The sequence below is a fragment of the Rhinolophus sinicus genome, linkage group LG04 (genome assembly GCF_036562045.2).
Source record: "Rhinolophus sinicus isolate RSC01 linkage group LG04, ASM3656204v1, whole genome shotgun sequence".
Lineage (NCBI taxonomy): Eukaryota > Metazoa > Chordata > Mammalia > Chiroptera > Rhinolophidae > Rhinolophus > Rhinolophus sinicus.
In genome coordinates this window covers 93,961,432-93,985,285 of record NC_133754.1, presented here as the reverse complement: position 1 = coordinate 93,985,285, position 23,854 = coordinate 93,961,432, and the positions used below count along the sequence as shown (strand labels likewise).

Below are 23,854 nucleotides of genomic sequence, written 5' to 3'. Positions count from 1 at the left end.
TGACAGGAGCTTGTTGATATAATAATGGATTTATTGCTGGTCCCAGGAAGGCAGAAATCCAGATGTAGATCCTCAGATTAATTGCTGCCTACTTAGCATGCTGTTTTTCCTCTCAAGAGCTTCACAGGCATTTTGCAATTGTCTTTATCCATCATCAGCCCGCTCCCTCCCTGGGCTCACCCTATGAGGCTGCAGAAAAAGTTCTATGTCGAAAGAACCATAGCAAAATGGGGTTAAAATATCACTTCATTATGGCTGAACAAATGCCTGATACATCAAGGAGAAGCTTTATTAAAAGTTTAGATTAGAGACTAAGGTTTATTTGAAGTTGCCTATGTTGAGCTTTCTGCTCCTACTCAGCTTACATCTCCACCTCCATACACACAGACACAACTTTCCAAGTGGCTGAATTGTGGACGAAAGATATTGGCTATGTAGTTGGGATAAATCTCAGTTTAATTTATTAACTTGGTCTCATTTATCAGCCAGAGACAAATGCAGAGAGCCAAAAAAATGTATACATAGTTTGAAAAAGGAAAACTGTATTAAAATTGTAATACTCAATACATACCGATAACAAAAATGAATACAAGTCAGGTTTGACTTCTGCAATTACAAGAGGTGCTCAAAGAGGTTACCATCAGCGTCCAGGCACTTCTGAGTATGGAGAACTACTGCTTGAGCAACACTGACCAAAGTTTCCACTTGTATACATTTTTTTGGCTCTCCCTTGTATAGAAGGAATCAGAAATGGAAAAAGAAATAAATCTGACGGTGCTCCCCCAAAGAGGCAGGTCCTAGCCAGCTACATCCTAGAGAGAGAGATAAAGAGATAGAATGTACAAGGGGATGAAAAAGGCTGAGCTTCCTAACTCTAAGTCCAGCGCCTCCTAATGCTGTAGTAAGCTGGGATCTCCTGCTCAGTAGAAAGCTGGGATCTAAAGAATGCCTTTGTCTCTGACGCTTCATTTCCTTTTTTCCTTCCGGGAGATGGAGAACCAAGAGCGTTGGCAGAACAGGTGTTGGAAGATGATTGGAAGAACTCCCATGCTCTACATCTTAAGCCTTTTTGTGCTTTTTGATCACAGATGACCATAAACAGTGTTGTAGCATGTTTTAAATTGAAATTTGGCTTAGAAATATAAGATGTACTCCAGAAAGACAGGCAAATCCATATGAAAAATTACTAGAGATGGGAATAGTGAAGAAGAGAAAGGTTGACTGGTTATCTGGGGATAGAATTGGCAACATTTGGTTAAGAAGCAGATGTGGAAACTGGGGAGAGGAAGGAGTCAAGTTGATTACCGGTTTTCAAAGCGGGTCTGTTCACTAAAATGCAGAATACAGGATGAGGAACCTGTTTGGGGCAAGAAAATTTCTTTTTGGTATCATGTTAAATCTAGATGAGGTGGGATATTCAGATGAAGACATCCAGGAGCTTGTCGGTAGATGAGTCAGGTCCTCAGTAAAAAGTCTGGACCATTTATTTCCTTGTCTGACAGTAGACTACTTATTCTTCAAGGCCCAATTCAAATGCTTGCTTTTACCAACCCCAAGGGCAGAATTCCACGTCATTGTCATTCCCAGCACATTTTATACCACTTCTGACAAAGCATTTATCATATTTTGTTGTTCCTAATTCTTTTCTTTATACAGGAAGGCCTACATCATGACTGATTATCTTTACATCCCCAGTACTTTGCACAACCTAAATAATGTTTATTCAAATAAAATTAATAAATATGTCATTAAATAGTTAAAAGACTGTTCTGGGGAAATTGCTAATATGTATAATACTTAAGGCAGTTGGTAGGTTAGTAACTAGTTAATACAATCTTTGGTCTTTTTATGTTCCTTGAACAAGTCAAACTGACATCCGTTTTAGATCTTGGCACTAACTGTTCCCTCTGCCTGGAATGTTGTTACTGACAGTTCTATTGTTATTCTTTATTTACGACAGTTCTGCTGTTATTCCTTATTTTCATATGACCTCTTCAGAGAGAGACTCCAATCATAGGAGTGCCATCTCACCCAGAACCCTCTGTCTTATCGCCCTGTTTTGTTTTCTTCATCCCACATATCACTACCTGATATATTTATTTGCTTATTGTCTGTCTGCTCCCATAGAATTTTAGGTCCATGAGCATGAAGAACTCCTCCGTCTTATGTATTGCTAGGTCCCTAGTGCCTAGAACTAGTAGGCCCTTGATGAATATTTATTGACTGAATAAATGAAGCAGGTCATAGCTAAGGGACAGAGAAGATGTTGCAATGAACATCGGCAAACATCTTTTGATTTGCACTAATTTGGATTTGCATATTGAGAAATGCAGATTAATGTGGTGAGTTACCACATCTTCACGTTTTTTCTCTCCATCTGCAGTTTTCTCATTTTAGCATATCCTGAGGCAAAGACTCAAAAATCCCACCGTCCTTTATTTTCAGAGCTGACTTGCTGTGATTACAACTTCAGGGATGATAGACTGGATTCTTTCCGAAATCTCTTTGTTGGAGATTTTGTCTTATTGGGTGCTGCTCACGTATATGGACAAGAAATAGGTACGCCATTATTGCAGGTTCAAGGATCACCTCTTCAATAACAGGAAAACCGATAGAACATCTGAAAGAACCATATGCAGTACAATTGTTGCTGCCTCCAGAAAGATGTGACCAAGACTCTGTGACACCCTGAATGCACAGTTTGTAAATTGCCTAGTTAAGTCTGGACTCAAACTGTGTTACCCACTTTTAAACTGCGTTAAATTCCTTAATCCTTCAGAGTTGCTAGAGTGAGCCCATTTACTGTGACAAAAGGATTACCTTTAAGTTGGTCTTTTACTTTAAGTAAGCAATATTTCTTCTTTAACGATTCTAATAAAAGAGGACTATAGTTTATTACCTATGGACGAGAAAAAGGGGACTCTGAGGTATATTCAATTTTAAGAGGAGCCACTGTGAGTACATGTACGTTGCAGCACATAGCAGGTGTTGGGAAGCTGTGTAAAGAAATCATTATGATGATGGGGCTTAGAAACACCAATCTTGAATCATGAATACATATTCAGAAGTAGAGTTGTGCACTTAATAAAACTAAATTTAAAAATTTGAAAATATTTTCTCCTAATTTAAATGAGTTTAAATATTTACCTTTCTTTAACAACAATAATAACAATTTTTGAAATTAGTACTTGTCAAAGGGTTTGGCAATCGTGGCAGTTGCTATTAAAAACTGATGTTTAAAAATGCCAAAAGGAAAATTCTTTCAAACTGCATTCATTTACATATTCTTTTTTGCAACAGAGTGTTAATATTTTTTTGTCTTTCTTTGTATGATGTTCCATTCCCATCTTCTTCTGGAAGTTCAGGTCTATGCCAGCAGTAGTTCTCTAAGTTTGTCTCTATTATTCACATTACATTCCTCAAAGATCTCTTGAGATTTTTGGCATCTATGCTCCACTTAATTTTGCTTTAGAATCTTTAACTAGTGGTTCAGTCCCAAAAGACCCATCAAACTTCACATGGCTTTCCTGACACACAGACATTGGATTTCTCATTGATTTTACTGGTCCCTTGGGAGGTGTGCTTCCTGAAGGCAGCACTTTATTTTCCCTGAAAAAGGCACAGTTATGTGATATGGGAAAGGCATTTCTGAATTTTAAGACTAACCTTAAAATTGACATTGGGTCAGTTCTCTCTGTAGAAAAGATGCTATTTACAAAGTGAAATTATTGTATCCCTTACAATAACATCAGAGATAATTTTGCTGTTATTTGCATTCAGTCTCCCACCCTAATGAAAGAATTAATTCTTGTAAGAAGTCATCTTAGAAATGAACTTATTCTGTATTCCATGGACAGAGATTAGGATTTCTTTGGAGTTCCTATAATTACTTCTTTGGACAACCTTTAGTTGTGTCTCCTTAAGAAGTGCCAGGGAAGACAGTAGGCACAATACAAAATATTTTTGTTCATTTTTTGGACATCTTCAGTCACTTATGCTCTCCATTTTTTCATCTCCATACGTCTCTGTGCCTGACTTGTGAATCAAACTTCCTTCTCTCTCAAGCTTTTCCACTGTGACTTCTGGAAACCTCATCACATGTTCTCACCCCACTTCGTTGCTTTCATTAAAATTCAACTTTCTTATGGAGACATTGTTTCCCTTGAAATCCACTCAAGTGGAGGATAGTCTTTTTCCCTAAGACTAGGTGATCACAGGATTTAGAAGTGGGTTTGTATGTTTTTAGCTCCACATTGCCTAATGCAAATCATTGCTCCTCTATCTTAGTATCAAAACTCCTTCTTTAAGCATCTTTTCAGCCAGTTATATCACCTTCTAACAAACACCACCAAATTAATTGCCAGAACTTTCTCTCCACTCAAGTCCCATCATTGCCTTGCTTGGCTTCACTTCCATGCCCATTTGGTTGACCCATCTAATATCTAACCTCTAAGTTCTTACGTTCCTCAGCTTCGACAACCTGTACTTCTTGTATTCAACCTCCTATGGCCTGTATCCTAGACATCTTTAACAGCCCCAAGTGTTTCAAATCAAAAATCAAAAAGTTTCAATATCCTTATTTTCTGATTCTTATTTTGATTGTTCAAAATATCTTATTCCTTACTTCTATTTTCTCTGACTTCACAATGATCTAGATCTCTTATCTATTTTCCGAATTTATCAGTTGTTCCTATCTTAACTTTCTCATTTGACTAAATCACATGGTATATGATGTAACACAACATATGATACAACTGCATTCAAACTAATATTTTTAACTTTCTTTATCAACTGACATGAATACCCAGAAAAGTCCTAATCCTGCATGAATTCCATTGTTGACTTCTTCCTTTCTGTACCCAGGCTGCTGAATGCTGCTGGAGAGCCCAGCAACCAAGAGGCTGGTGCTGGAGAGCCCAGCAACCAAGAGGCAAGCCAGTTATTTGTTTACTGGCTTACATATGTGCAAGCTCTGATCTCAGCAGTATCCTCAGGAATGATGATAATCCTCCCATGTGATGCTATTTTGCTTCCTCTCACATCCCCTATTCGCACATTTAATGCTGCTCAAGATTCCGACTCCAGCATATGATTCTTCATTCTCAGCAGACCACCTGAACTTCCACCTTAGGGTAAAAGTCAAAGACTTCAGAAAAACATGCACACAAACATTGAAACACAACTTCTTTTAGTTACTTGCTACCCATCTCTGCAACACATATATCTTATCTGGCTTTCTCTTACTTCTTACCTATTACAGTGGAACTGTATCCCACCTCCTGACTGAAGCTAGTCTTTTTCCTGTGCTTTGGATACCATTTCTACCCGCCACATTTTTTTGGTTGCTTCTCTTTTTTTGATACTTCAACCTTACTCTTTTCTCTGGATCATTCTCTTTAACATATCAGGTCTGACTATTAAGTTCGTGAACTCACCCTAGAAAAAGTGCTACATAGCTCATTGCTAAATATCACTACAGTCACCTTTGAAGTACTCCCTTTGGGAAACTGTGTGCCGATGCCAGTGCCTAGTCCACTCTTCAAAGCAATTTTGGAACTCTTTTCTTGGAATGGCCATCAGAGCTGATGTCGTATTACCCTTGATGTCCTGAATGTCATCAAAATGTCTTCCTTTTATTTTTCCTTTATCTTCGGGTAAAGAAAGAAGTCATTGGGGGCCAGAACAGGTTTGTAGGGAGGATGTTCCAATACAGTTATTTGTTTACTGGCTAAAAACTCCCTCACAGACAGTGCCGTGTGAGCTGGTGCATTGTCGTGATGCAAGAGCCATGAATTGTTGGCGAAAAGTTCAGGTCGTCTAACTTTTTCAAGCAGCCTTTTCAGCACTTCCAAACAGTAAACTTGGTTAACTGTTTGTCCAATTGGTACAAATTCATAATGAATAATCCCTCTGATATCAAAAAAAGTTTAGCAACATCCTTGCAACAAGTTCGCAAGCTTAATTGTCAGACCTCATATATAAATAGGCTCAAGTCTCTCCCATCTTAATACAAATTACTTAACCACAGGTCCACCTCTAAGTTTTACCCACATTCCTTCTTCCTTTCATAGTCAAACTAGCTTTAAGATGCCTTGTTGTTTCCATTGATCATCACCCATTGGCTCCTGAATCCATTTCTGGTTTTCACACCTTTCATTCTGTAAAAGAGATGCTAGTTCCTTTGCTAAGTTCAATGGTGACTGGTGGTGACATTCCAATGTCTTTTTGTGTGTGACTTTTCCGCAGCATTACAATGTTGACCACTTTCTCTTAAAACCATTTTGTTTCTTGACTTTGGCAACACTATCCCCATTACAATCTCCTTCCTCTGAGTCATCCTGCTCTCTCTCAAACCTGTTCATAGTCTGCCCACATCCAGGCATGCATCTCCCAATCTAGCTCCTCACTGCTGTCAGAAGGATTTTTTCTAAAATGCATATCTGAGCACGCTAATTCCCTGCAAAAAATAATTCAATAGTTCTCTGTTGAAATTAGGACAAAATTCTTTTTCTTCAACAAGATATACAGACTATTCATAGCCTGAGATTTTCATCCTTCTCCACCTTCATGTCTTAGTTATCTCCCCTGACACTCTGTTCTCAAGCTGCTCTAGCTACTTGTAGTTCATCAACTATGTCATGTCCTCTCAAGACAATGCTTTCGCCCAAGACTTTTCATCACATGGGCAATATCTCCTCATTCTTCAAGACACAGTTCAGTCATTTTTCTATAAGAAGATTTCCTACCTGTGTCCACTTTGGTCTGACTAGGTCTCCTTATTTATGCTCCTGTAAGTCTATGTGTGTTTCCATCATACTATATTATACTATTAATCACGCACAGTTTTGTAGTTATTTATATTCTGTTTCCCCCATTAGACTATAAACTTGATGCTAAGGGCTAGGTTACTCAACTTTGAATCTCAAACCCCCTGCATAGTGTCCTGTACACTTTAGGTGGTCAACAAATATTAAAGAATCAATTGGGAACCATAACCCATGACCACTTCTTAGAAACCAGTATTACTATATAAGGAGTTTAGACAGAATCATGTTAGAAATGAAAAAAGCCATAAATTATTCAAAATGTTACAGTCTTTCTCAATATTACCCCGTAGGGGACCATGCCTCAATTCTATACAAATCTTGGGTCACTCCCAGAAAAAGAATACAAAAATATACAACATGAAAAGGCTATTCCTATTCTGAGTTCTTCACTCCTATTCAGGAGATTAAGAAAGACTGGGACGTTGTCTTTATTTTATCAAGCTTAGTAAATGTAGAAGTGTATATATACATATACATACTTCTATAACAAATAGCTACAAAGTCATTTTTTTAATAGATGAGTTTGTAAACTGGGAGGTAAATAATTATGTGTTCTCAATTTCCTAGTTTTCCCTAAATCCAGAAGAATACTTCCTCCCCCCGAATAATGAGAAGTTTAGTGTGAGAGGAATCTGCTTTGTGACAGCCTTTCTGGTGACTCCTGTCACTTTTAATAGAATCTTTAATTAAGCCAGTCATATTAGTTAAGATATAGCTGTGGCTGATATGTCAAATATCTAAATTAACAGTAAATTTTCAACATGGAAGTTTGTTTCTCCTTCACTTTCATAGTCCAAACTAGCATTGTGGTTCTGTGGCATAAATTTCCCAGAGGACCAGGCTCCTTAGTTTTCCTCTGTGGCTGGGGTGTTGCCGTCATCTGCGTGGTTTACCATGGCTTGCCACCATAAGCACCAAACAATGGGAAAGAGAGAAGGGCTTGCCTTTTAGACGTGTCTCAGAAGTTCAATACCTCACTTCTGTTCACATTGAATTGTCTAGTAGTCTCTTAGCATAGTAATCACAAGGAGACTAAGAAGAGCAATTTTTGCTCTGAATAGCCAGGAACCCACCTAAACATTGGCGTTCTATTACTATCAAGAATGGGGAGAACAGATGTTGTCACTTAGCTACCTGTCACACTACCTCTAGAGCCACTATTTCATAGCCACCAGTCTTTCTAAACAAAGGATACATGTATGCCTTTCACGGTGATATAATCCTTCTATAAAGTCCAGAGGTGGCTCTTTTATAGAGTAAAAGAAAAGTGATCAGCCTCCATATCCAGCCGTATATAATAATCATACAGTGCAAGTAAGACACTTGTGATTACTCCCTTTGGGAAAGGAAAGACTGGAAAACACACAGACACCTCTGGTTTTTATTAGTTATAAAATCCTGGAAATGATCAAATCCTCCAACTTCCTGATCTAGAAATGTAGTAGAGCTCTTTGTTCAGCCTCTGGATCTGTCCTCTAGAGGAACTGACTTATCGGTTGTCCTCCATGATCCCTGGTTTCACTTTCAGAGGAAAATGGTTATAATGGTCTTTCAGGGTCCATTATCCATCATGGCCTTATCTGAATTGTCATAGGAAATATAGATCCTTGAGCAGGGAAGGGGGGGTGGGGAGAGTGTGCCAGCTTTTGTGGCTGCTGTCTGCAAAAAGTGCAAGTTTGGGGTCCAGGTTTTGCTAACTATCGATATAACTTTTGAAGGCAGGTTTGTCATTTCTTTGGGAATGTAATTCTCTCAAAATTGTAGTACACTCCCATCATATTTGCTTTTCATCAGTTTTTCTAAGCAAGTAGATCCAACGAAAGAGCTTATTTAGGTAATATTTTTAAGCTTAAGGACTCCTTATTTACTGGGCTTTGGACTCTGCCCCTCTCTTACCCTACCTCTCAAATTAATAGCAGCAGCTTGAGGTGGGGTGAAACAATTGCCTTGGGTGTACAGGAAACACTCTCAATCTAATTGTTTACCTCTGAGATGGATCTCACTGTGTGGTTCCACGTTTTGGGGTTTCAATTTTACTTCTTTCTAAGGCTGCCTCTTAAGAGCCACCTTTAATAATGGCTTCAGGGTACAGAAGTGTTGACAGAGTGGCTGTGAGGCTCCTCCCAGACTTTCAGTCAACTTAAATGACAAACAATGGATAGAGAGCCCTCTTGGTGTAATTGTAATCCTTTCCTGCTCCACTTCAGTTTGGCTAGCTGTGGCCAGCGTTCCTCTCTCTTTCAGAGGCTTTGCTGAAAGTGGTAAGAAGCAGCCAACCAAAGATCTAAAATGTCTCTACCCTCTTACTTTGGAGATACAGGCTCAGATGACATGTGATCTATCCTCTATGACATCACAGGCAATAATTATACCAAATATTTTCCCATGACCTAGTAAGAGTCATCAGTTGTATCACTACCATCTGCTGGGGACCTCCAAGTTAATGCCGTACATTTCCTATTCTGTTCTGTTCATGCCCTCTTCCAAGTTTTTGTATTAGTTGTAATATAGGTTTGGCAGCTGTGATAGATGTTCAAAATAAGAGCAATTTAAACAAACAAACAAAAAACGACAATTTCCCTGTTATATGACAGAACAAGCTGGTAACACAGAGCAGCCTTACATGGTTGCTAGTACTCGGCTTTTTCTGCCTTGTTTTCATGCCATCACTAAAGTGTGACTTCTGTGGTCCAAAAGGAGTCGCCACCCCATCTGCATGCTAGCCAGAGAATAAAAAAAAGAATCCACTTCACTGACACTCACATACCAGTCACCACACTTGGCCCTATGGTTATTGAGAAGCTGCAGGGGTGGCTGGGGACACACAATGCACTCTGGGTAGGCAGAAAAGGGTGGGGTTAGAAAGTAACGCAATCAGTCACACTCATGTACTCACATGTTGAGAATTACACATGATAGCTCTTAAATTTTCATTTTTAACTTATAATTATGTAACTTGGAATAGTAAAGAAAAAAATAAACAAGTGAATAAAATTACAGAATGTTTTCTGTTCCATCCGTGTGACCCTAATCTTTGAGGGAGTTTCAGCCTGACAGAGATGAGCAGAGGTTAGCAGGATAGGAAGCTCTGGATTTGACTTCATTTCCAAAATATTTCAAAATACTTTCCTAAACAGGATAAAAACAAAAACAAAAACCTTGTCTGTTACATAGTTCTTCCCTCTGTCTCTGAGCAATCCAGCATTTAAGGTACCATGGATAATTTTCATTTAAACACTTCCATGAAAAGTTATTTCACCAATTCCCTGTATTGAATTTAATGTCTCTCAGTTTTCTAGCCAAAACTAATCCCTCAAGCTGTACATTGCCCTTACATAAGATTCACAAAATGATAAGCAAATTGTATATGAGATTGAACTAATACTAGAGCACAAACTCTTTGAGACCTGAGATTGTGCATTTTTGTTTTGGTCGGTACTTTGCGATTCTTCTCTTAACTTAATGACCTTTGACGCTTAAAGAGTTACCTCGGTGCATACTTTGTCATCTTTTATTTTTGTGGGTGCATGTATATGAGAAAGGATAATAGGACTCTATCAATAGAAGGGAGCTCGGATTATCACATTCACAGCCTGCCTTGGCTCTGCACCCAAATGTTATAGAATCAAAGATGAGATTTTCTGACTATTTTTCACCTCCTAGGACTGGAGAAAAGGGACTACAGGGAAAAAACAGAAGAGACTTTCTTTAACTTAGTACAAGGTCTATAACCAGACTGTAATAGATAGTTTCAGAACACAGAACAGCAGAATCTTACTGAAGAAACCACGACAGGCAGCTTCATAAGAATTTTCCTCTGAACCCATGCCCTTACAATATACTTACATATATGTCTATTCTGAGGGTCTGCTATTCAATTTTCAAATAATTCATATTTTAATGTATTTACATAGGTAATTTACATAAAATTATTTTTAGAAATCATGATCAGTTCCAACCTGTCACATGATTATTTATGGTTTAATTCCTGTGAAAAGCAATTAAGTCTGTCCGGCTCTAGCTATGATGATCTCTAATTTTGTATATCTCTAACTTGTTCACACATTTAGAATGACCTTTTATGCCTTTTCATCTGTGGTATCTTCTAATGTTAGATGGTTTGGGTTCAAAAGCCTACCAATAAACACATAGTGCTTGAAATACATATTAAACAAGTAAGAAAAAGTGAGGTTATAAGCTGATACAAGAAGCATTTACACACCATGTTTTCAAACATTCCACATAGGTTGCTTTCTTTAGTTTTATTTTCATATCCCATCATTAAATACCCTGGGGAGTTGTCTCTGGAACATTTCTTCTCCCAATCGTAAAACCTAGATCCAACACATCAAGCTATGCCAGATACTTAAAAAAAAATAAAACGATAAATAGCCCCAGAAAAGTTGCAGGATCTTCAACATACTTGAAGATACATCTATAGGAACTGATTTTTAAAAATCACCACCCTTTAATGTGACACTGCTCTGTGATAACTTGTTTTATTTACATAAAATTTGAGTCCTAATCAAAGGTATCTTTAGTTATGATTTTTTTAATTAGAGGGAAAAGGTTTGAGATTCTATGTGAGGAAAGGACAAAGTTAGCTGGAGTTTCTCTTCTTTGCCAGTTGTTATTTCTTCATTGTTCTGATTTGCAGACCATAAAATGAACAAAAGGATTTATTTAATTATAGTTAGATATTAAACACTCAGTCCTTCATTCATTCATGTCACACATTTTACTAATGCTTACGAGGCACTGTGGAGCCACGGAAAAGAGAAGCAGCTCACGGGCAAGCAGGGGATGAACAGCTACCAGTGAGGTTGCAGAATCTGCAGTAGAGGGGCTGGCAAGGGAACTAATGGTTTCTTGTTATGTTCTAATCAGTGTGGTAGACATGACTCCCATTTACTCATTTAATCTTTAGGATGAATCCCTGAAAAAGATTATTATTATTAATTCCAAAAGACACTAAAATTCAGAGAGATTGAATGACTTTCCAAAGTCACAAAACTATCATGAGATGGAACTATAAATCCAAATCATGGCCATCTTACATCACAACTGCACTCTCTCCACTGTACCCAGTAGCCTCCCTGATCTATGCAAGGGGCCACAGGAGCCAAGATTTTATCCCTAAGGAGTCATAACATTTCACAAAAATGGGGACAGGTGGAATAAAGTCTTGTGGGTGAGCATGAGGCTTAAAGGTAAACATGATGGGGAAAGACACAGGGCTTGTGAGAATTGTCATGTTTAGGGAGCTGCTAAAAACTTCAGCACAGAAAAGCCCCTGCGGATTCTCGAGGCAGGCTACGGAGATTAAAATCCCAGTGCGGCAACTTCTTAGATGTGTAACTTTGGCTTCTTTAACCTCTCTTTTCTTACCTATAAAATATGGATCATAATAGGACCTGCCTAATAAAATTGTTGAGGATTAAATGACATAATATATGTAAAATACTTCACATCATGGCTGGGACCCAAGGAAAGTTCCGTGAATATTACATATTATTATCCTGAAATAGTTGGAATATAATGTATGCAGGAAATAGTGACAGGAGACAAGTTTGGGTTGACAAGTCAAGCCCAGATTATAACGTGCCTCCTAACTTTATATATAATTGGGACCATCATTGAAGGATTTAAAATGTGTTTATGTGTGTATGTAATTTTTTAAAAATAAAATTAGTGCTAGTTCATTAAAAAACATCTTTGTGATGTCAGTGTGAAGAACAAAATAAAAAAAAGGAAGCTCTGAATCAAAGAGACCAACTCTCTGAATATTGCAATAATCCAGGGAAGGTACCATAAGGAGCTGAACTTGAACTGAGTCAGTGGTGATGAAGGACAGGCCTGGAACTTATTTACGAAGTAGTGTCAGTAGGGCCTGGTTAGCAGAGAGCAGAGGTAGGCTAGAGGGGTTGATGGTACCAATCGTAGAGAGAGAGAATACAGGAGAAGAGGCAGGCTTTGAAAAAGGTGCTTACTTATATAGTAAAGTCATGTCTTGTTAAAACAGTAAAAGAAATGAATCTACTCAGTTGTAAAGTAGAGGTACTATTCAGTTTGAGTGACCCAGAGATATATGCTTGAAGTTTAAAGTTAAAAATAAAGAAATTTCTTGTTATCAATTAATTTAGTCAGAGAAAAACAATCAGTTAAATTAACATTTTATTGGATAAAACTAGTAACTGGTTTAATATCATTCACATTCAACTTTTATGCATATAACACACACGCACATAATACTTCTAGGTAAGGAATAAATTTACAAAAAGAGAACACACACAGAGGTTAGATTAGATTTATGATTTTATTAGTCAAGAATGCAAAGTTGGGTGGCTCCATCAAGCAGGGGCATATTTTGCACATCCCAGCATAGAGTCCGTTGGCTCCCAAAGTCCCCAAGCGGGCACATAAAAGCAGATGACACTGTAAGAACACAACAAGGTGTCACTAGATCTATAACGTTCTACTCTTGCTGTGCTAATGAGCAGTGTTCGCTCTGGGCTTACTTATCTAAGAAGAACTTACACCACCACTTTGTATACGGTACCTCTAATAATGGGAATACTGGAAAGGGCAGCTATCTCCTGGCTTGTGATCCTCCACTTCAGAGCAACAAAGCAATTTTTCTGGGGGGGGTCCCATTTTGTTGCAATTCTAGGTCATTATAAGCATTGAATATGTGCTAAATATCTGTAACCGAGTGGGGTACAATACTATTAGGGAATTTGATTGCCAGTATTTATTTTTGAAAGAGATCCTTTAATTCTGACACATTAAATCAAATGCTAGTGAACATGAACAGAGTTAACTTTTTGACGAATAGGAATCAGTTTTTATATCCAGAGCATTTATAGACTTCTCCATGTCCTGTGTACTAGAAATTTTTTGAACTGTTAATTATCCTCTAGAAAAAAAAGTCCAATAATAAAGATAGAAAGAATAAGCAGCATATGAAATTGTGATCTCAGAATAATTAATCAAGATGTTAATGTATGACATTTAATACTTCTTGTAAGGTATAAATGTTTATCCAATTCATAATTTCGAAGAAAGGTTATATGTCTAAGAGAAACTGTTTATTCTTCAACCACAAAAGCTACACAGAGCAGTTTCAGCACCAGGGATAGTAAACTTCCTGGATCATAGTGAATGTCGTACTATGGATGGGTAAATGCTATGTGTTGAACTCCGTATTAATTGCTTGGTTTTATGAGTGAGAATAACATGACAGCTAAGAGCACAGACACAAGGGAAACATTCAATAAATGTTTTGTTGTTGCTCTTGCTATTATTCTTGTTATATGTGAAAGTTGATGTGATAAAAAGATAGTTATATTTCTCCTTAGTCACTGACATCCACCACATGTGCAAAGTTAATGTCATAATTAAATATTCCTTATTTTATACATATTAAGTTAAAATATAGCACAATGGACCACCATGTTTCAATATTAGCAAAATAGACGAAAAACATAAAACTTATGAATTGAAGTGCGTTGCAAAAGTAAAAGAGCAAAAAGCACAAAATTTAAAAGAAAAATTATCTTTTGAAAACGTAGCCACAGGATTCCTTTGTATTACAATTTTTCATAGGGATTTTTCACTGGTGTATTTTTCCTGCATTCTTTGAAAAACAAAACAATTAGTGAACTGTTGACCAACTGTAATACATTATTTAATATTGTGTGTACTTTTGAATAAAGGTGAAATAAAGGACATCAAAAGCTGTAGGAAATGAAAATATATTCAGTAATTTACAGAAATTTACCAAAAAGTGTGACTGACTACCCCAAAAATGAAATGTACATGTTAGAATTTCCTTATATTTCAATTTTTAAAGTACAATTCTTCTGAAAAAGGTGGGCAATTTGAAATAAACCATTAATATGTATGTAGATATATTTGAATTGATACATATTTTTCATTAGAACTAGATGATTTGGGTTCTGCACACTTTTGTATATGACCATTTATTTGTTTATATACCAACAACAAATATACAGATTTTTGAGGCCACCAATACCCAACATATATTTATTGGGTGGATTTATCTCCATGTTGGCATATCATGGTTATTATGCTAATTTATAGTTAACAGGCATCTAAATGTGGTGCTGGACCTAGAAAACTAGTACTCAAAAACCTGACTACCAGGAATGCACAGTGGAATGACCAAAATTCAGTAAACATACAGGTATATAAACCAATTCATTAACTGAACAGCCTATAACAGTTCCCACGAACCGAAGGGTGCAAAGTTTTTGAAGAAGAGGTACATAATACTTGCAGAAAAAACAACTTGATGCTGAGGCCAGACCCCTTACTGGCATGCCATTCTTCCATCCTGGAGAAAACCAATCCTCAGCAAGCCTGGCCTGAGATTCACTGGTGATCACTGCAAATGTCTAGCTGGCGACATCGGTTAGTCACTATTGAATGTAGAGATAGAAAGTAGCAGGTACCTGATGTTACTATTTGTTCCCATCCACAAGGTTGAGGGTTTTGCCTAGTAGTCACATGGACAGTGCTACAGTATAATTTATCTATCAAATAACTTTAGTCATTAAGTTAGTAAACCCAGCACATGGAAAACAAGAGTGGAGTCAGCGATTTCAATCCCAGCTGAAATCATAACTGAGTATCTAATAATGAGTGCATAAATCATTGATTTATAATTTTTTTCCCTTTCAAAATATTTTGTAGTATCATGGAAACATGATGTAAATCCCAAGGGAAATTTGTCTAGAGATTTGACAAAGCTTTACTTTGCTGTCTGGTTATAAAACGGGTTATGAGAAAGATTCTTCTAAAACTTGACTAAGATATTTATCGCCAGAATCTTCGTGAGAGAAACTGGCTGTTTGGGTACACCTATATTCCTGTACCTCAACCATGTTCTCCTGAGCATCTGTCCCTGAGGGATTGATGCTTTCCTCCGAAGGAACCATACAAATGCACTGAAACTGAGGTATATAAGTTGCCTTGAATTCTTTTGAGGATCTCCAATTTGGTCTCATGTTTCTCTTTGTGTTCCTCACGTGTCCAGATTCTTGGCTGTTTGCCCAAGATTGCTTTCTTGCTCTGTTCTTGAGGATCTGTGTTTGTTTCACCTCCTTTTCAAGGGTGTCCCCACTAGTGCCTGTCTCAGCAGTTTGGATTCCTGACCATTTGATTCCTGACTACTTAGCTCTGGGCATTGAACCTTCCTACCCTCCTTTTAACAATTCCTCATAACTTGTCACACAGTTTATCAAAACCGGTTTCCTGATCTGAGTGTACAGTCGTGACTCATTGCTGCCTGCATTTCCAGAAATGACAGAGTAGCATTCATCCCAGATGGCTGACAGAATTCACACTATTGTTTTCTCTGTGCCACTCTGTACTTTTCAAAGCACCATCACAATTGATCTCATTTGTGCTTATAACAATCTCATTATACAATGAGTTGCTCATTCTCATTTTATTGGTAAAAAAACTGAGATTCAAAGAGGTCAAATAATTTATTAGTACTACACAGTGAAGATTCAATCATTTGAAAGCTAGTTTTGAGGAATTTAACTTCCTCAAAATTCATGTTTTAAGGAATTTAATAGTCCTTTAGAGGAATGATTCCATTCTGATTTATAAAGTCTTTGTTCTTCTTTCTTTAATAGTTGAAACAAGCAAATGTATTTGCATCAAATTGTTGAATTTACTGAACAATTAAAATCTCTCTTTTCATGTCTATCCTCCTTTTTTCATTCACCCAAACATTTACTGAGTACTTACCATGTAGCAGTCAACGATCACAGCATATTGCTGAAGATTTTATTTATAAGAAAGACATAATCCCTGCTGCCTTCACGTAGCTGCCAATTTAGTGAGGAAAAAACACTTGACAAATAACTTCACCACTGTATTTTTTTTCCATCAAAATAATTACAATATAAAACTACCACCTTCTGAAATCGTATTATTTGCTTCACTTTTACAAATTGTGTGTCCTTATTAGAAGGTAAGCGCCATGAGAAGGTGCTTTCATTGCATTATTTCCTGTGCCTTGGGATGATCCATGGCTTTCAGAATACACTCAACAGATACATGTAGTGAGAAAGAAGATGTTCATTTTCTTTTAGACTTTTTAATGCCAATTAGTCTTACTATGTTTCCAGCAAGTGAAGACTACTTATTAGATACATGAATTCAATGTATTTCTCTTAAAGTTTTGGTTCTTTTCAGTTGAACTTGTTTTTCAAGTTTTCTACCCTTATCAAACAGGCCATTTGTGTTATATTATTTAATAGACATATAATATGTTAAATGTAGAATTCCTTTCATTTATTTAACAAAAATATGTACTGTTAGAAGTATATATTGTCCCTTTAAAGTTGTCCTATTTCATGGTTTCATTATTTGAGACTAGTATGCTTTCTGGTGAATCTGTAATATTACAGAGTTGCTACTTATTTATGTATTAATAATAGTATTGGAGGAATAAGTGCATATTAATTTATTAATCTATATGAAATTTCATTTCAGTTAATGCTTATTTAATAATAGATGGATACAAAGCCCAAAGGGTTGATGTTTCAATTACATTGACCATTTTATGTTTATAGCTACTGTATTCCACATTCCACTCTGCATCTCTGCTCTTGCTGTTCTGTGTTATATGTGATTATATTTATTTTGGCATTTTCCTTAGTTATCGTCAAATAGATTACATTTTATAATTCTGGAATACTGAGACCAAGTCTCTCTAGTTCAAAATAGCTAACAGTACTATTTACAGGAAAAGTGAATGTATGTTTTACAGTGATTTGATATAAGATATTTATTTTCAGTGTAGGCATTAGTAGAGGTATTGAGACAATAAGACATTATGAATTTTATATTCTGGGTTAGGACAATTACAAAGAACTAATACATAGGAAAAAGTAGAGGTACAAAATTATCCATTGTTAACTCACATTTTGAGAACGGAAAGCTATATGAATAACCTTATCAATAGCTAGGAAGTTTAACTGATGGCATATGAATGATGCCATTAGTGTATTGCGGTCCTGACAGTCAATGTCAACATGAAACACACACACTTAAGAAATAATTTAGAAAAGTAAATCCCATGAAGTCCTATTGTCCCTTAAAAAAAAGAAAATCAGGGAAAAATTTCTGTCTTAGCATGAACTTAAAATACTGAACTTTCTTTACAAATAAAGAAATAACAAAAAGCCTAATGAAAATGAAAAGTAGAGAAACAGTCAGATATTGAAACAACAGGACAAAAATCTCATTTAAACCCTCACATAATTTTGGTAGATAGTTTACTTCTATGGGCAGTAAGTTATGAAGGACAATTTTATTATTATTACTTGCTTATTCTTTTGGCTTTTTTTTATTTTCATAAAGCCTCAGAAAAGAATTCCTAATACACCTTCTCTCCCTATGACTCGGGATAAACAAAGAAAAGATATATTGCTAATTTGGTATTATATACTTAACCGAGATAAAACATTTAAGTTTGAGATAGAAAAGGAAATTGTTAAAATTATTGTAAGGTAAACAAATATAGAATATATATGTATATGTGTATATATACATATGTATATATAGGGCTACTTATTTAAGAAAAAAAAAACTGAAGGAAACAATGCTGTCCTTTGTGCTCTTTGAAGAAGGGAAAGTCAGGTCAATGAATGAAGAGAAAACAAGTGGATAATAGTATACTTAATTATATTATTTGAAAACTCACAAAATTCTACTAAGTCTTCTTTTTGTGTTAAAGTATAATCACATTTTCTGTCACCTAGTGAGTATTTATCACAGGCATTGTTGTAAATGTTTTATATTTTTTCTCTCTTTTAATTAGGTTATTATATTTTACAGGTGTGGAGACAGGTTCAATGCCAATTTGTCTGGATTTGAACCTAATCTATCTGATTTCAAAACCATTCTTTCAGCCATTATATCATATGTCAAAAGATTATTTGGGATTAGGATGGGAATGGTAAAACAAAAAAAATGCAACGTTTGGGAGGAATATTTTATTTTATAATGTAACCATGGGAGTTTTCTGTTGTGCTTATGAAACAAAACACTATAGCATAAATTATGATGGCAAATCATGTGGTCACCATCTTAATATGCTTCACTGAATGCAAATAGCCCTGAAACTGCCGTGTTATGTCTTCTTGCCACTGCAAAAGAAATCACGCTGAGCTTGTTTTAATATAAACAAGGGAACCTAGTGATAAAGCTGTGGCCAATATATGAGATTCCATCTACTTCTCACAAGCTTAGATGATCCAAACAGAAATGAAGTTTTATGTACACAGTTATGCATATTTGACAGATACCCAAACACTAAATGTGGTTAAGCATCTTGATCCCTTAAGATATCCTTTAATGTTAGGATTATCTGCGCTATCTGTGCTGTTTACGATTTGTTTTCACATTAACAACAAAGAGGCTATGTATAATGCATACCTCAAAATGCATTAGATTAAACTCTCAGGTACAGCCCAGATACTCTCTTCTACTTTCCCTTTACCTCTCTTTTCTGACCCTGACACTTCTGCCTGTTATAAGAGATACACCATAGCCCCAGGAAATCAAAGAACAAACTGCAGATTGTCTCCATGTACAACTTGCTAATAGATCAGTGAGGTAGTTATTTCAAGCCATTCTCCCACTGGTGAATCATGGCTGTGGCACCGTTAGAGAAAGGCTGTATTCCAAAGCTTTATGTACCAGCATTGGGCTCAAATTGATTCTGTACACACTTTCTTAGTTGGACTAAAGTTTGGTAAAGATGTTTTCTCCTACTTTGAGGAGATAACTATTCCAAAGGACTCTTGCCATTTCCTCATAGCATTCTTTTCCTTCTTTAACCCAGACTATGTATTTTTTATTATAATTGTATAGACATGTAATGATAATGCTTTCAACAGGGGCTAGGGGGATGGTTAGACACATAACAAAATCTTTGCCAGAAACGTATAGTAAGGAGTGATATGGGACTCCTTAATGGGACTATGAAATTAAATGTTGGTTAATCTTAATGAATATAATTGAAAATAATATATTTATTCCAAGTAATTTTTATCTACAATTAAAATGATTCCCAGGAAACAAAAAGGCTTACAGAATTTTCTGAACCTTTATAGGCATAGTGATACAAAATCAGATTGACTCTAGTGATTACCTCTTGGTTGGCAGGTTTCACCAAAATATGCAAAATCATGTTGATTTTTTTCTTTTTAAATGACTTTTCCAAGTATTATTATATTTCATCTGGTATCTTTGGTAGAAAGGAAATAATGGCCTCTGTCTAGGTCCCAACGTAGGACATGTGGATTAGTGAAATAACCTGAGGCCTTGGCCAGCCATAACTACGATTAAATTCTCATTTCGTCACATCCTAAAGTATAGGACTTCATGTCATATATGAAGAGCATATAAAGTATAGCTCTTCATATTTGTTTCCTCACTTGAAAAATGGGGACAACAATATCTTAGGTGAAGGACTGTAGCAAGGGCTAGAAATAATACATGTACAAGAAATGGCATGTAAAAGATGAACAGTATATGATAGCTATATTGGTTAACAACAATCAACCATAAACTCCATTCTTTAACATATTTGTCTTTCTCTAACACATGTGTGTATACCAAACAGAATGGCAACTACAGTGCAATGGATGTCATGCAAAACAAAATTATTGGTCAATGTTTGTTAGTATGAAAACAATTATATATATTCTTTTATTTTTAATTTCAGTGAAGGGAGTGTAAGTGACTACATACGTGTAGGCATATTGTCTTGTGAATTTCTTACTCTTGGGAAATGAAGCAAAGAAGACGACAACTACCAATTTATGTAAGTGAAAATGTCTCAGCCTATGCTACCTGAAAAAAAAGCAAGAATTTTTTTTTTTCAAATGCTGGCAATGGGTACAAGGTTTCTGATCACTTTCATCTCGATGGGATGCTGCATGTATTCATGAAGGTGGCATTTGCTCTGACTGGGATTTCAGGAGAGGACATGAGGAGGATAGTGCTGTGGATAGAAGGAAGAGCAGGAGTAAAGTACCAAAGCAGCAAACCACAAAGTGGGAATGGGGAACAGAGTAATTCAGACTGGCTAAAGCACTGTTGCCCAACCAGGGGACCTCAGAATTACTGAAAGTGATCCTTGAATATTTATGTACATCAAGCATTTTTTTGTGGGCAGAAGAAATACCAAACACATTTATGTTACATGCATGTATATTAGCTTCCTAGGGCTGCTCTAACAAAGTACTATGAACTAGGTGGCTTTAAACAACAGAAATTTATTCTCTCACAGTTCTGGAGTCTAGTAGGCCAAAAGCAAGGTATCAGCAGGGGCCATGTTTTTCTGAAGGCTCTAGAGAATCCTTCCTTGCCTTTTCCTAGCTTCTGGTGGTTGCCAGCAATCCCCAGCTTTTCTTGGCTCACAGCTGCATAACTTCAGTCTTTGCCTCTGTCTTCATGTGGCCTTCTTGCCACATGTCTGTCTTCCTATCATCTTCCTTCTGTGTGCATGTTTGTCTGTGTACCCTTTTTCCTCTTACTGTAAGAACACCAGTCATATTCATTTAAGGGCCTACCTAATTCCAGTATAATCTCAACTTGATTATACTGACAAAGACCTTATTTCCAAACAGGTCACATTCCCAGGTACTCTGGGTAGGACTTGAACATATCTTTTTAGGGGACACAATTTAACCGACAATAATATATGTGTGTGTGTGTGTGTGTGTGTGTGTGTGTGTGTGTGTGTGAAAGAGAGAGAGAGAGAGAGAGAGAGAGAGAGAGAGAGAGAGAGAGAAATATACATAGAGGTAATTTTTTAAAAAGTAAAAAATTATTTAAATAGCACTATTAAATTGAAAATAACTTTTTATTACTCTGTTTTTCTCAATTGATGAATATTAAAAGAATAAATCTCTCAGGTAGGAGACTGGGAGCACACATTTTTTTAAAAAATGAGAAAAAGGGTTGTACACATCAAAAAGGTTGGGAGCCATTGGTGTAGAGTTCCTGCCAGGAATAGAATGACTAGATATTAAGCTAAAGTACTAAAGTAAAGTATGGAGGGCTTTTGGTACCAACATAACTACTCTAGGTTTAATTTGTTAGGCAAAGAGAATTACTTGTGATTTTTTGAGCATATAACATGTATGCATGTAGAAGCTATTGTGATTAATGAAGCAGAAATTCTGAACCAAAGTCTATCTATCAAGGTGAAGCTTTAGGAAAATTACCCAGGTACAGGGTGGACTGGGAAAGAGTGAATGTGGAGAGGAGACCAGGTATGAAGTTAGCAGGATCTCACTAGATGATGAGAGTGAGAATGAAAAGAATGAAACACGCGCTAGACATATTACCAAGCAAGAAGGGGCAGAGGTGTGATCAATCGATGAGTATGTATGTGCATGTGGTACATTTGTATGTACACCGATGTGGATGCTTGTGGGTACATCTGTGCATTAAGGTGTTCATATGGTGTCTAGTTCTTTTGAAATTCAAGAGTACTTATTATTTCTGTACCATTCATATGATATTTTTAATATATTGACTTGTTGATTCACTTTCCACATATGAATACAATATGTCCCTAAATGGAAAATTTTAAATCATTGATTTTTGACTAATCTACATTCTTACACGCAATAGGCACTCAAATATTTCTTGCTTGGTAAATACCAATGTTTTAGCTATTCCAAAACTGGGTCAAATTTGTTAACACATATTGAATTTCTATGTTGTGTCTGTGTTTTATGTTCAGGAGAAAAAGCAGTGCAGAGAATAAAGATAGAACTAATAGTAGCTGGAGGAAACTGAAGTTAAAGTTTGGTGAAGAAATTGTAAATAGGCACCAAGCTGATCTAAACGATTTCAAGTCGTCAAGACAGGACAAATGATTTCCATTGATCCTGAAAGAATCTGAAAATTAGATCACTGAACAACTCTCGATGGTCTTTGAGGAATCATAGAGAAGAAGAAGTGACAGGCGATTAAGCTGCCAAAGGGAGGAGGAGATCAATTCTCAAAACCCCACAGCAATTAGCTTAATATCACCACTAGGTGAGATTACAGAAAGTTTCATTCATTAGAAAAGGAAGCAGTAAATTGTGTTATCAGATTAAAAAACATTTTCTTGTTTGTGATAGAGTTATTGGAAAATTTGATAATTCACATCTCTCTGTATGTGTTTGCACTTTCATTTGCTTAGATACTATGACAGTGTTTCCAGACTTCAGCTAATTAGTTGTGAAGTTCCCTTATGATAATCTGTTGGACAAGTTAGAGAAATACGGGCTAGTTGCTAGCATAGAATTGTAGCTATTTAATAGTTGAAGGATTATACCAAACATGTACTTGTAAACTATTTAAATCAATGGTTTTTCACTACAAATTACAGTAAGAAATACATTTTATATCATTATCTGGTAAGTATTCATGCACATATGTATGTATATATATGTGTATGTATAATTTCAATAATGGGTGTACATTGATATTTTCCATTCTATGTTTTTCTATTCTATTTCATTAAAAAAACCCTGTTTGTTGCAACTTACTAAGTCTATTTCATGACTCATTAATGGGTTGGGACTCACAGTTTGAAAATGAGAATTGATTTTAATCAGAATGTTTTTAGTGACTACAGAGCTGTTTTTATTCTGTTCAATCAAATATTTGGATGAAGATATAGAAGAATTGTTCTCAAATTTGCAGATAATAAGATAAGAAGAATGGCACAATTTTTTTGCGTGATATAATCAGGATGAAGAAATTATTAGCAGCTTAAAATTAAATAGAAAATTTGAATAAAAATAAATTAAATAGATATGTCCGCTTCTGCACTTTATATCTCAAAATCTACTTATAAGCTACATATGGAGGCGTGCTGCTGCTAAGCAGCAACATGTCTAGAAACAAAACAGAACAACAATAAAACAAAATCCTTGATGTTTTAGTTGATAATACTTTTAACATGAGATGGAAAT

General features: G+C 36.1%; 1 long non-coding RNA gene across 1 annotated transcript; it reads right to left on the bottom strand.

The window, feature by feature from the left end:
- Positions 1–13,130: 13,130 nt before the first annotated feature.
- LOC109449798 (uncharacterized) lies at positions 13,131–21,554 on the bottom strand. Its single transcript, XR_012495590.1, has 3 exons — positions 16,608–21,554; positions 15,127–15,268; positions 13,131–13,262 (listed from the first exon to the last, which is right to left on the bottom strand). It is a non-coding gene; the product is annotated as an uncharacterized LOC109449798 (long non-coding RNA).
- Between the last annotated feature and the right edge of the window lie 2,300 nt (positions 21,555–23,854).